The 14,211-nt window shown below is 40.8% G+C and overlaps 1 protein-coding gene across 4 annotated transcripts in view; it reads left to right on the top strand.

Annotated features, from left to right (window-relative positions):
* Positions 1-14,211, top strand: part of ZDHHC21 (zinc finger DHHC-type palmitoyltransferase 21) — a 61,740-nt gene continuing 47,529 nt past the window's right edge. The window contains exons 1-3 of one of the 4 annotated variants that reach the window (XR_007518596.1): positions 1-637; positions 9,852-9,993; positions 11,329-11,438. The gene's annotated coding sequence lies outside the window, so the exon portion shown is untranslated. Of the gene's footprint in view, positions 638-9,851; positions 9,994-11,294; positions 11,444-14,211 lie in introns of those variants that run through there. The other 3 variants (XM_049895403.1, XM_049895404.1, XM_049895405.1) reach the window with 3 other exon arrangements.

Below are 14,211 nucleotides of genomic sequence, written 5' to 3'. Positions count from 1 at the left end.
CGGCCCGAGCAGAGCGCCGAGTGCGGCTGCACGGAAGGCGGGGGCGCCGAGGTGCGTCAGGTGCGCGTGCTCCGGCGATGGCGCCCGCGGGGCAGGCGGCGTGGGGGCCGCGGCGGGTCTCCGGCCCTCCGCGGCGCGATTTCTGGTCTTTGGGCCCTCGGCAGCTCCCATCGCCGCCGCTTAGCGCGGGGCTGAGACCTCGGCGGCGCCGATCCCTCCGCGGTCCGGCGGCGCCCAGTGGGCCCGGCCCCGGCGCCCGGCTCCCGGAAGCGGAAGGGGAGCGCGGCCCGGCCTGGGCGGCGGCGGCGGCGGCGGCGGCGGCGGCACTAGAGTCACAGGCGGAGGGGTTAGACCTGCTGGTGGCCGCGAGGGCAGCGGCGACGGCGAGAGGCGAGCCCGCCGGCGCCGGTGAGTGTGTGCGGGCGCGGGGCGACGCGGCCTCCCCGCCGGCTTCTCCTCCCAGGGCCGGCGCGCTCACCTGTCCCTGCGCCCCTGGGTCCGCTTCCTGCGCCCAGCCCGCGGCCGAGTCCCAGCCCCGGGCCGCTCGGTGCCAGGTGCGCCCCGGGTCTTGTCTCTCAGAAGCCCCTTCTGCCAGAGCTGCAGCCGCCCGCGGACCGCTCCTCCCGTAACGTGCTAGGTGGGTTCCTGTTGTAGTCGAGATAATTCTGGTGTAGTTTAAAAAATAAAAAAAGAAATCAGTGCCTCGAGTTCCCTCCTTGTAAACCTCAGTTTCCCTCTGTGCCCGCTTGCCACCCACGCCAGCCCAGAGACCTGCCCAGCAATCCCGGATGTCTCCAGGCATTCACCCAGCTTTTCATTCATTTCCAGACCGCCGATGTGAGGCTGCAGAGGACTAACGTGAGGAGGAATAGTGTGCTTCCTTATTGGCCTTTCTCTCTCCCGCCTCCAGTCTCCATCCGAGGGGGCTTCGAGAACATGGCTTGTGGATGGCTTCAGTTTGCACTTGTTAACATTCGCTGTAATAGGTTGCTGGAATTTCAGTGAGGAATCCATTTAAAGTTATGGTTTCTCAAGCTGTATTTGGGTCACATCTTAAGATCCCTTGTAAATCAGTGGAGAATGTATCTCCAGGGCTAAAGGAACCTGACCAATTATTACTCGCAAGTATTGGGATATAGCGTCTGTAAAATTAAAAAGGGAGAAAAAAAAGATCAGGGTCATCGTGGGCGGGTCATAAATCATAGTGTAAAAGTTACAGTGTAAAATAAAGATGACCGAGGATAATTAAGTACAAGTTACGTTGCTTGTAAAAGCAGTTATAGTTGCCATTTGGTGGCTGGTTAGTATGCAACACCCCTGTACTAGAAGGCTTACTTCCAAGATAAGTTTAGAGGGGCGCTCGGGTTTGTCTTAGTTGTGCTGTCTGTTAATGGTGAAAAGAGTTTTGAAGAAGAGATGAGGCGAGAAATCAATCGGGAAGAAAGAACCCAATGAGAGTTGGTGTGGTGGAAAGAACTGCATTCTAGTACCATTGCTGTCCCTAGCTGTGGGGTCATGGGTAAGTCAGTGACTCATGCTGTTTTCCTATCAGTGCAAACAGGGAGTCAGACTAAATTCTTTAAGGCGTATGTTAGCTTTTCCGTGATCACTTGCCATTTGTTTATTAATAATTTAAGACTCTTGAGCATATCAGATAAGGAGCCCTGGTGGCGCAGTGGTTAAATGTTTGGCTCTTAAACGAAAGGTCGCAGTATGAACCCACCAGCCGCTCCGAGGGAGAAAGATGGAGCGGTCTGTTTCCGTAAAGATTACGTTCTTGGAAACCCTATGGGGCAGTTCTGCTCTATCATGTTGGGTCTCTGTGAGTCAGAATCAACTGCACGGCAACCAGTTTTGTTTTTTTAACAAGTAAGATGATACATTTAAAACATTTACCTAAAGAAGTGTTGTTAGGTGCCATCAAGTCTATTTCGACTCATAGCGACCGCATGTGACAGAGTAGAACTGCTCCATAGGCTTTTCTAGGCTGTAATTTTTATGGGAGCATATCACCAGGTCGTTCTCCCGAGGAGCCTGTGGGTGGGTTCAAACCGTCAACCTTTCAGTTAGCCCCCGAGCACTTAACCGTTGTATCACCAGGGCTCCTTGAAAAAGTACTAGTAAATTATATCAAAATATAGCTAAAAAATGTATAATTCCATAGCTAGTTTGGTGTAGAACTACTGTAATATTCATATTTTAGATGTAAAACAATAGAGTTATATTAAGTCCCTTCAAACTGTTGAGATTTTCGTTAACCATAACACTTTAAAAGCTGTAGTTGGAATAAAGGAAATAGAGCATATTTTAATTACAATGATGAGAGCTGTGTCACATTGCCTATCTCTGGAATTTTTGCTTAATAAAAGAAATTTAGGTATTTTTTATGTATACATGTCATCATGAGCTTAACAGACAGGTTCTGAAACAGCAAGAAGTAATCAGTGAATCATACAGTTTTTACTTATTGTTTGCCCATGGCCCGATTCCTTCAGTTCACAGGGATTGATTTAAAACCTGGGGAAGGTACACGGGTAATTTCAGGGGCCCGATCAATGTAATGCCATGAATTAGTGAAGAACCTGATTGAGAAGTCTAGTAATGTCTCCATGGAGCTTTTTACTAGAATTAAAAATTGAACATAAGTCAGTATAAACTTTTTTCTGCACAGAAGGCTGCATAATGGCAAAATCAGTCCTACCAGGCAAAACAGGAAAGGCAGAGGAAAAACCATTTTTATTTCCATGAGGTTGTTCCCTAAACTCAGTTTTGCTTTTATATTAAGGGATGCAGACATTTTATATTGCCGTAGTGGTTCATTGGTTGAATTCTTGCCTTTCAAGAGGGTAACCATTCCTGTCTGAGGTACCTGACTTAGAGTTACCGTCAGCAGAGGCTTACATGCTGCCCTGATGCTGAACAGGTTTCAGTGGAGCTTCCAGACTAAGACAGACTAGGAAGAAAGGCTTGGCGCTCTATTTCTGAAAACTCAGCCAGTGAAAACGCTATGGGTCACATGGTTGGATCCTGTTGTCGGTGGGTCACCATGAATGAGGGGCTGGCCCCACAGCAGCTAACAACAGCAAAGTAAAACATTAGGCCTGAGATTGAACTTTTCAAATGCGCTGGATAGAAAGGCAGTCAAGCATCTAGGAAAACAATCAGTACTTTAATACCTTTAATTAAAATTGAAAATATCTGGACTATTTTGGAATCAATAAAAAATATAGGTGAAAGATAAGAATAAATGGAAAACCACTAACCAGAGTAGTGGTTTGTTGGTTAACAATCTCTGGTAAATTGAGTCTGCTGGATTTAAAAAGCACATATTCATAGTCATGGGAAGCAGAACTACTGTTGGTGATAGTTACCTGACCAAAAGTGCCTTAGCGTGACGGTAATTCATTTATTTACTCTTTCCCCATTTCTGTCTACCTTGAGCAAAATGTGATATTTTCAGTTTGTCTTCCCAGGCTTCTCTTTTCCTTTGCTTTTCCTCTCAGGGTAGATTAATCTTCTTCTCCATTTAAAAGGTCAAACCGATGTCTGGTCTCTTTACCTATGCCTTGGCCTTCTACAAAACAGCAGGCTAGGTAGAGTTAAATTTTACACCAGTCACTGGCTGATGCAAACTTGTCCTCATGTGTGATCTCAACTAGCTTTCTGATTTTAAGCCTTTGATCTGTAGTATGGAATGAAGAACTTTTTCACTTTACTGCAGATTTATCAGCTTCAGCAAGTGGGCAAAGAAAGGTTTTTCTTTTAGTGCTCTTAAATCATGACAACCCTGGTAAAGCCTGGTGTGAAAGCAATCTAAGTTATAGGTTAGCCTTTTTCTTCTTTTTTTAATCTCTTTTGGTGCAGTAGGTACTAGAAGGTAAGTAGCTGGCTTTCTCTCCTTGGAAGAACATACCTGATTCATGTCTGAGCCTCTTCATTTCTGGCTCTTGCCATATCTGAAGGCTTTTTCCTAAAGCTGTTTCCCTGAGCAAAGGTTATCTATTGCTTTCTGCCCTTCCTCTACACTTAACTCCATTTCTTCTCTTGCCTTGTTCCATTTCCTACACCTCTGCCTCCGTAAATGAAGATCTCCATGTAGACGGTTCGTATTGATTAAAACAGTATTTAGTGGTTTTCAGTTCACATCGTCCCATACCTTCCAAATTATTTCTGCTTTTCATTAGGCGATTTCTGATGAAGTGTGTCACTGGAATGCAGTATATTGTTTATAGTGCTATTAATTTACATGTGTTTTTCACTTATGAGGCAGGTAGACGGAAGAGCAAGTTTGTGGGAAGAGCGATGGCTATGTTCAGTTTTGCTCAGAATGCAATGATTTAAGGACTCGCTGTAGGAAGTGAAACCTTGGATGGCGCAAGTATGTTGTGCTTTGACAATGTGTCCACCCAGAAGTTTACAAATCTTCCTGTAGAACACAGCAATGGGATCCGAATTTTCTGCTTTAATTATACATTGCTTATTAGCTTCTGAACTCAAGTCCTGATTTTCTCCCATGCTTCATCCCATAGCTCACCAGCCTTTCTGCTTTTACTTCAAATGATTTTGTTTAGGGGCTGTATTTCAGTCAGTCAATTTTAGATCAAATCTCTACTTCTGGTTTTCTGCTCTTGTGAAAACCTGCATGCTCCCCACATGCTTATGATACTTAATGAAAGTATGATACTCAGTGTAAAGCTGTAGTAAGTGAGGTTTCCCATGTCTGACAAGTAGCATTAGACAAAGTGAATAGCTGGGATGTGGTTAAATTGTATCACTGATAATGTTGTTAGGAGGGACCAGTCTCTGGAGAAGGACATCATGCTTTGTAAAGTAGAGGGTCAGGGAAAAAAAAGCAGGAAGGCCCTCAAAGAGATGCATTGACATAGTGGCTGCAACAGTGGGCTCAAACATAGCAGCAGTTGTGAGGATGGCACAGGACAGGGCAGTGTTTTGTTCTGTTGTACGTAGTGTTGCTGATTCGCAACTGACCTGACAGCAGCTAGCAGTGATGGGGACCCAGAAGCATTGTTTCCTTCTGGAGTTAGTAAGACTAGAGGTAAAACTCTGCTCCCCCCGCCCCACCCCTTAAAGTTACCATTTCTGAAAGTGCTTACCATTTGCCAGGCAGTTTTTTCATTTAAGTGTGACAGCAGTGCTGTGAGATAGGTATTCTTGTCCCCATTTTGAAAAGCTAATAATAAGTGCTAGTGCTGCAGTGGTTAAGTGCTTGGCTGCTAACCAAAAGGTCAGTGGTTTGAATCCACCAGTCACTCTTTGGGAGAAAAATGTGGCAGTCTGCTTCCTTAAAGATTCACAGCCTTGGAAACTCTCTGGGGGCAGTTCTGCTCTGTCGTGTAGGGTTGCTATGAGTTGGAATCAATTCGTGGACAATGTTTTTATTATTATTGTATGCGTTAGATGAAGATTTACAGAGCAAACTAGATTGTTAAACAGTTAGTACACATATTGTTTTGTGACATTGGTTACCAACCCCACGACATGTCAACACTCTTCCTTCTCCACCTTTTGTTCCCTATCACCAGCTTTCCTTTCCCCTCCTGCCTTCTAGTCTTTGCCCCTGGGCTGGTGTGCCTGTTCAGTATCGTTTTGTTTTATGGGCCTGTCGCTGTGAGTTGGAGTCGACTTGACAGCGGCAGTTTTGAATTTAATCTTTGGCTGAAGAGTGAACCTCAGGAGTGACTTCATCACTGAGCTAAAAGGGTGTCCAGGGGCTATGCTCTCGGGGTTTCTCCAGTCTCTGTCAGGCCAGTAAGTCTGGTCTTTTTTTGTGAGTTAGAATTTTGTTCTACATTTTTTTCCAGCTCTGTCCGGAACCTTCTATTGTGATCCCTGTCAGAGCAGTCGGTGGTGGTAGCTGAGCACCATCTAGTTGTACTGGACTCATTCTGGTGGAGGCTGTGATAGTTGTGGTCCCTTAGTCCTTTGGACTAATCTTTTCCTTGTGTCTTTATAGTTTTCTTCATTCTGCCTTGCTCCTGATGGGGTAAGACCAGTGGAATATCTTAGACGACCACTCACAAACTTCTAAGACCCCAGACGCTACTCACCAAAGTAGAATATAGAACATTTTCTTTATAAACTATGTTATGCCAGTTGAGCGCTATGTGTTCCCTGAGACCATGGTCCCCACAGCCCTCAGCCCAGTAATTTAGCCCCTTAGGGAGTTTGGATGTCTGTGGAGCTTCCATGACCTTGCCCTGTACAAGTTGTGCTGGCTTCCCCAGTATTGTGTACTGTCCTATCCTTCACTGAAGTTTTTTTTGTTTGTTTTTAGTAATTCGAACCTGGCTCTCTGTTTCTAACCTCTGTGTGAAATTAATTTCCTACTCTGTTGATGATAAACTGAATATTTATGTGATATTTTAAAAATTGCATTACTCCATTAGCTCATCATTAGATGCAGTCATAGCTTGACATATCAGGCAGATTTATTTAACTGCTATGCTCGACAAATTGTTAATGTAGAGTAAAATCAGAAGTTGAATGGCTTTATGAGTATGTTTAAAGCTATATTAGCTGTAACTTTGCTTACTCGATTGATACCTTACTGTAATTGTTAGATTTAAATTGAATATATTCATCTAATATATTAACAATTTTTTTATTTGCCCTGTGGCAAAATTTTTTTTTTGAAAACTTGGCATGTAAATTGCTTTATTCAAACAATATAATGTAAAAAAAAAAAAAAAAAGGCATTTTATAGTTATGAAACTGCAGAATTCTTTGTCACCCTGAAATTTCTTGTATTTTTGTGCCTAGCATTACTTTTATACCACATCGTTGGTGATTTGATTCCACAGAGATGTTGGCGGTGTTGGCGGTGTTGGCTTAGCACTGAAATGTTAGTCTCATTTTGGATGTTATGTTTGCATCGTAACTCTAATGACTGTCAATGTAAAGGAGGAGTTTTCTTGATTTAAGCCAGTGAGTGACTGGAATCTGACTCGTGGATGGTTCACCTGTGCTATTACCTAATGTTACTGACAGAAACTACTGTTTTGCTGAAGGAAGCCAGCCTGGAGTCATAGCCTTAGCAACATTATTGACTTTGGCCATGAGTCAGAACATTTTCTTGTACCACATTTAGTTCTGTTTGAAACTTTTTCTGGAAGAAGATGAATTTGTTCATTTACTACTTCGGTAGTAGCTCCTTTACTTTGTCATTCCAGATTTTGTCTCTACTTATTATCAAAGGTGTAGCCAAGGACGCTGCTTTAAATTAGCTTAGAAAATAAGAGTAGGAGCAAATTATATTTGGCAGTCTAACACTCAGGAAACATAGAAATTTGACCCTAGGAGAAAATACAGGCTTTCTTTTCAATCTAGAAGGAGAGTGGAAATGTTAGGATTATGATTTTGATGTATGTTCCACATCCTTAGTGTGTAGTAGTTTGCTGTTGCTGTGGTAAGCAGTATGCTTAACAAAGTCGTAACTCCTCCTTCATTTCCTGTCTTGTCCCTAAACCAGAACTTTGAGAGCCATCCTAGAAATTGCCCCTTGCGTCCAGTTCATCACCGAGTCATATCAGTTTTATTCTTAAGTTCTCTTGAATCTGCCTATTTCCACAGTGCCTTAAGTATTCCTTCTACACCCCCATACTCCAACCATAAGTTATCATTTTGGGGATGCTTACCATGTGCCCTCATCATTTCTCACCCGGCTAACAGCGAGCCTAGCTTATTGCATGTGCTCAGTCTTGGTGCTTTATCCATCCACCCAAGTTCATTTTTCATAGTGTTGCAAATCTTCCTAAAATGCAGATATGATAACGGGCATTTTTCTGTCTGAAATCCTAAGGTTGTTCCACTGTGGCCAGGGTGAAGTCCAAGCTCCTTGGCGTGGCTTAACGGAGTTTTTCAGCTGAGGATTGCTCTTAATTTGTGGGTCATGAAATCAGTTTAGTGGCCTGTGGCCTATGGCCAGCATTATATATTTTTATTAAAGTGAAATAGAATAAAATAAACTGAAAATGTCCCAGTGCATCACATGTGGTAAGGGTGAATATAATTTCATTACACTTCTTCAGTTATTCATGTATTTGTGTGTGTACTGGTAGCGTTATAAAATATACTTCTTAGAATTGGTTGTGGTTAAAAGGTTAGGCACGTCTTACCCCATTCTTCCACATGCAGCGACTCCAGTCATTTCAGTTTGCGTTGATTCTCTCTGCCTGCTTTCATACCTTTGCTTACAGTGTTCCCTTGGTCAGAAGAACCTTCTTCCATTCTTCATCTAGCTAACTCCCAGGCATCACTCTTTACAGGAAGCTTTTCATGATGGAAGCTTACCATGAGAAATACATTTTGTCACACAACTTAGCACGCACATAAATGTTTGCTTAACTGAGTAAAGATCTGACCTTTATGTTTGAAGCTGAGCGCGTTAACCATTATTTACACCACTGAGAGTGAGCCCCTTGAGTCGATTTTGACTCATAGCAACCCTACAGGACAGAGTAGAACTGTCCTGTAGGGTTTCCAAGGAGCGGCTGGTGGATTTGAACTGCTGACCTTTTGGTTAGCAGCTGAGCTCTTAACCACTGCGCCACCAGGACTCCAGGGTGAATCATAGTGTATATATATACTCTATAAATGTTTATTGAATTAATGAAATAGTGAATTAGTACATGTTATCTAGAACTCTTTACAGTGTTATTATTTAAGCTGTAGAAACTAACTTTTATGGTTGACTCTCTTAAAGGTTTCATATGAGAGGATAATAATTTAGAAGTTGACTCTCTTAGTGGTTTTATCACAGGAGGATAAATGTTTTAAAATTTTATACTAAAACTTGCTTCAATTTGAAACTCTTTATTCTCTGTTTATCAATTGTGATTAGAGACTTCTAGCTTCACCAGTCTCATCCTGAGAGATATTACACTGCATTCTGTCACATCGATGATCTCAAATTCTATTGTCATACCGTGATTTGTTGTCAAGGTATTTTGATGAAGCCCCAGTGATGGACTTCTTGTTGTTAGGTGCCCTTAAGTTGATTCCGACTCAGAGTAACTTTATATATAACAGAAAGAAATGTTGCTTGGTCCTTTGCCATCCTCACAATTGTTGCTATGTTTGAGCCCATTGTTGAAGCCATGTGTTAATCCATCTCACTGAGGGTCTTCCTCTTTTTCCCTGACCTTCTCCTTTACAAAGCATGATGTCCTCCTCCATGGATTGGTCTCTCCTGGTAACATGTCCAAAGTAAGCAAGATGAAGTCTTGCATTTCTTCCTTCTAAGGAGCATTTTGGCTGTACTTCTTTCAAGGTAGATTTGTTCATTCTCCTGGCAGTCCGTGGTTTATTCAGTATTCTTCATCAACACCGTAGTTCAAATGCATCAGTTCTTCTTTGGTCTTTCTTTTTTGTTGTCCAAGTTTCATATGCATATGAGGTGATTAGATCAGGCATACCTTAGTCCTCAGAGTGACATCTTTGCTTTTGAACACTTTAAAGAGGTCTTTTGTAGCCGACTTGCCCAGTGCAATACATCATTTGATTTCTTGACTGCTGCTGCTTTGTGTGTTGTTTGTAGATCCATGTAAAATGAAATTCTTGACAACTTTAATATGATGGACACTTGATGTGAATTTGATTTCATGGAAATTGAGTGGTTTCAGAAGAGAACGTTCATGTGTAATGGTAATCGAATGCAGAGTTTTTGGAGGTGGGGTTGGATATTAAAGCACAGAATCAGGTGGGATTGAATCATCTTTTCTGATTGCTTCTGAATTTAAGACTTTGGTTATTAGCATTTCCACAGTTAGAATATTCAGCCTCTTTCAGTTTTTATCTTTGTGACGTATCATTATTTGTTAAACCGTTAACAGGTCCTCATGGAGAACTGTTACTGAGGACAGAGCCATTTGGTGGGATGTAATAAAAAAAAAAAAAACCAGAATGAATCAAGATAAAAGCTCTAAATGCGAATACTAGAAAAACTTACAACACATCTCAGTGAATTTGGAAGTGGTAAGTTTGCATGTATTATACGTGAGGATATGTCTGAATTATGGGCTACAGTATTCTTCATTGTTTAGGAAGATACATCATATGCATATAAAGTACATAGGTACTGCCTGTGATGCAGTAAAACCCGCTGCCAAATTGTTTTCCAGAGATGATGGCTTTAGGTTACGCACACACCAGTAATGCATGAGAGTGCCCTTTTTTCTGTGTCCTCTCAACATTAAATATCATCAGCCTTTCTACAGTTACTTCAAAGACTGGGTGAAAAATGTACCTAGTTATTTCATGGTTTTCTCCTCATGTATTTATTTGTATGCCTCTTAGCAGTCACATATTGTAATATTTTCTCCAGGGATGCTTTGTGTCTTTTTAACTTTATTTTGGTTGTGTTTTTTGCTTTAGAAATTTTAATCTTCATGTGGTTAAATATGGCTTATGGGTTTCATTCCTGTTTGTGAAGACCTTATTCCAAGATTATAAAACCACTTGATATTTTCTTCTAATGGTTTTGCTTTTTATTTGGAATTTAGAAGAGAAAGTGAAACCACTGAAAACTAAAGTACCAGGAAAAATACAATGTGGAGAGTGAGATCAGATTGGCCTTGAAGTATGAGTTGAATTTAAATAGAGTAAGCAGAAAGGTAGAGACATCTCAGACAGGAGGAATGGGAGACGGAATATGTTTCATATGTATAGACTCGTAAGACCAGTTTGACTGCAGTTGAGAGTCATATAAAATTGTAAGTTTAGAGATAACAGGTTTGGTTAGATTTCTTGTTAATTATTTTGACTGATTCTTATGACTCTCTAAAATCTGCTTTCTAAAATCTTTCAGATGTTGTAGTTTTCTGTCATTTTCTTTTCAGTGACTCAAGTATTTTTCTTGAGGAAAACATGTGGCAAAATGTATATAGTTGCCTAAAAAGACAAAAGGTGATATCCCGCCAGAATAGTTTGGACATTGTAAATATTTACTTAGTCTAGTTTAGTAGAGTTGAATTATAATTTCTTAAAAAAAAAGTTTGTGCTGTAGTAATTTACATCATTTTGAAATTAGCCACTGCACTGAAATGTAGTTACCAGATTAAAAAATGTTGAAGTACCAGTATGTCAACTACTTACATCAAAGCTTGAGTTATGGGCTCACTATTTAATATACAAATTAGTATGTTGGAATCTCTAGCCAATGAAAAAGTATTTTGCAAATGCCACGATGCTTAAGACCAAGTGGCAGCCTTGTAGCCAGTTGGGTTGTTGCATCAGATGTGTAATAGTTTCTGTCAGCCATAAGCCATGTCTGTTAGGTCCTAGCTGAGTGGAGTGATTCTGATTCTACAGCACTACCAGTTCCGTGTTTGTGGCTGTTATCTGACCTGGAGATCTTGGAAGACCACTGTTTTCTTCTCTACAACTCAATTGCAAGAATTATGTGGCACTAATTTTTCCTAATCAGGTATTTTTTTTTTTTTTAATAATATTCAACATCTTATTTGTTCATTGTTTTATTTTTGTATCCTATGCTCACTTTTCCTTGGGGCTACCTGTTCTTTTAGAGCTTGTCTTTTAACCTGTATTTATATCCAGGGAAAACTGCCACATTTTTAAATATTCTATTTTATTCACTGCTGCTTTCTGTTATGAGGGATTTCTTTTGGTGATTAGGAAAATTTGTTATTTTCTGGCAGAGGAAAATACAAATAAAGTTAAAAAATATGAATGAGTATTTAATAATTTTGTTTTGCTGGCTTGCGTGCTTTTCTGTTTCTAGTGTTAATACATTTAGAAGTAAGTAATGAAATTGCTTTGTCCTAGATAGTTATTGGGGAGCCCTAGTGGCGCAGTGGCTAAGAGCTTGGCTGCTGACCAAAAGGTCAGAAGTTCAAATCTACCAGCCACTCCTTGGAAACCTTATGAGGCAGTTCTACTCTGTCACTATGAGTCGGAATCAGCTTGACAGGAATGGGTTTTACGGGTATATACCAACCAAAACCTTTTGCTGTGGAGTCGATTCTGACTGTGTAGTTATTGGAATTCATATTCTGTTTTTTAGTCCTGAATGGAACTGAAATATTTAAAGAAAGGAGGTATATGAAGTTAATTGTATAGCACATGTTGAGAGACAGAACCTTCTATCATTTTTTTTTTAACACTTGATAGTTGGCAAGACTAAAAAATGAACATTCTTCTGAAAGTTCTCTTTTTTAGCTGGGTAGATAGCTTTTTTTTTTTTTTTTTAGATAGCTTACCATTTATATTTGAGCTCCTAGAGATTTTTAAAATAATGATACCAAGCAAATTAAATAACAGGCTTTATCCTCTGTGACTTTCCTCACTTTAATGATACTGACAGAACTTTTAATTTTCTAATTAAAAGATGTGGAAGTTCAACTTTGCTTTTTTAAAGACCTAGCAAGTGTGCTTATTTTAGAATTTTGAGCACAAGTGCTGATTTAGACTGTATTTGATTCAAACAGTTGGGTGGAGTTGCATTTGAGTTCTTGTCTTTTTTTTGTACTGGCCCAATTGTTTGCAGGTTCTATGGAAGATAGGATGGGGATGGTCTTTTAAAATGAAATATTCCTTAATTGTTTTTTCTTTGTTCTGGTGGAAACCCTGGTGGCGTAGTGGTTAAGTGCTATGGCTACTAACCAAAGGGTCGGCAGTTCAAATCCACCAGGCGCTCCTTGGAAACTCTGTGGGGCAGTTCTACCCTGTCCTATGGGGCTGCTACGAGTCGGAATCGACTCGAAGGCACTAGGTTTTTTTTCTAGGTTTTGTTCTGGTAGATTTATACCTTTGAAGAACATTGGCAAGACCTCTAAGGGAAAGTGCCCTGAGGCTCTTCAACTGATGATAAATTATTCTTCATATAAACTGAAAACCTAAGAGTCATCCTTAACCCTTCTCCACTGTAACCCCTGATATCTTATCAATCAGTAGGGCTGGATGATTTGACTGTTTCTTCAGTTGGTCCCTTCTCCAAAACTAATTTTGGCTTTTGTCTTCTCTGAGCCTTCTGTCTGATCTATGTCTTTAATTTTATCCTCCATATTAGAGCTTCAGTAATTTATTTACAATACAAATCTCATGTTAACCCCCTGCTCCAATAGCTTTCCAATGCCTGTTAATGAAGTCTTAGCATTCTACCATGGCACCTTTAAGCCCATCATAATATAGTCCCTTGTTTCTCTCTCCACCAAAAACTTTATGCTTTACTATTTTAAAAAAAAGTTGCTGTTGAGTTGACCGTAACTCATCGTGGCCGCATGTGTTTCACAGTAGAACTGTGCTCCGTAGGGTTTTTAATGGCTGGGACCTTTCGAAAGGAGATCACCAGGTCTCCTTTCTGAGGCACCTGTGGGTGGGTTTGAGCTGCCCACCTTTTGGTTAGTAGCTGAGTGTTCAACTGTTTGCATTACCCAGGAACTCCTATGCTTTACTGTAGGCAGCTTGTAATACCTCGCACGTTCTTTACTGCTGTATACCTCTTGCCCTTCCTTCCGTGTCCAGTATCTTTGTTACTTTTCTTTGCTTGGATAACTTTTAGTCATCTTTTTACACTGAAGCCAGACTTCACTTTCTGCAGGAAGTCTTGCTTGAAGCCCAATTTAGTGAATCCCCATCTTCTGTGCCCAGTAACATCCTAGACACCTCTCTGGAATTAACCATATTATACTAAAATTTTTAATGGCACTTTTCCCCATTAGGCTGTTAGCTTCTTAAGCAAAGACCATTTCTCATTCATCACTGTATCTGCGTGACTGGTACATACACCCCTGGCCATCCGGTTGATTCTGACTCATAGTGACCCTATAAGACAGAGTAGAACTGCCCCATAGGGTTTCCAAGGCTGTAAATCTTTACGGAAACTGACTGCCACATCTTTCTCCATAGAATTTTTACATGTGAGTGGTCAAGAGCTCAGCTGTTAACCAAAAAGGTTGGCAGTTTGAATCCACCAGCTGGTCCTTAGAAACCCTGTGGGGCAGTTGTATTTTTTTTTTTTAAAAAATAATTCCCATAAAGCACCACTCAGATACAGAATATTTCTATCTATAGACAGACATTTCTAGTCCGTTAAAGGTTCCTTCATGTCGCTTTCTCATTAATGCATAACCCTCAACTGAAAGGTAACCACTATTTTGACTTATATGACCATCAGTTAGTCTTATGAGTAAAGCTACTAAGAATTTTTGTACATATCTTTTGGTAGATATATGT

Source organism: Elephas maximus, chromosome 9 (assembly GCF_024166365.1).
Source record: "Elephas maximus indicus isolate mEleMax1 chromosome 9, mEleMax1 primary haplotype, whole genome shotgun sequence".
NCBI classification, from domain to species: Eukaryota; Metazoa; Chordata; class Mammalia; order Proboscidea; family Elephantidae; genus Elephas; species Elephas maximus.
The sequence above is the reverse complement of the archived record's forward strand: the minus strand, read 5'-3'. Positions and strand labels throughout refer to the sequence as shown.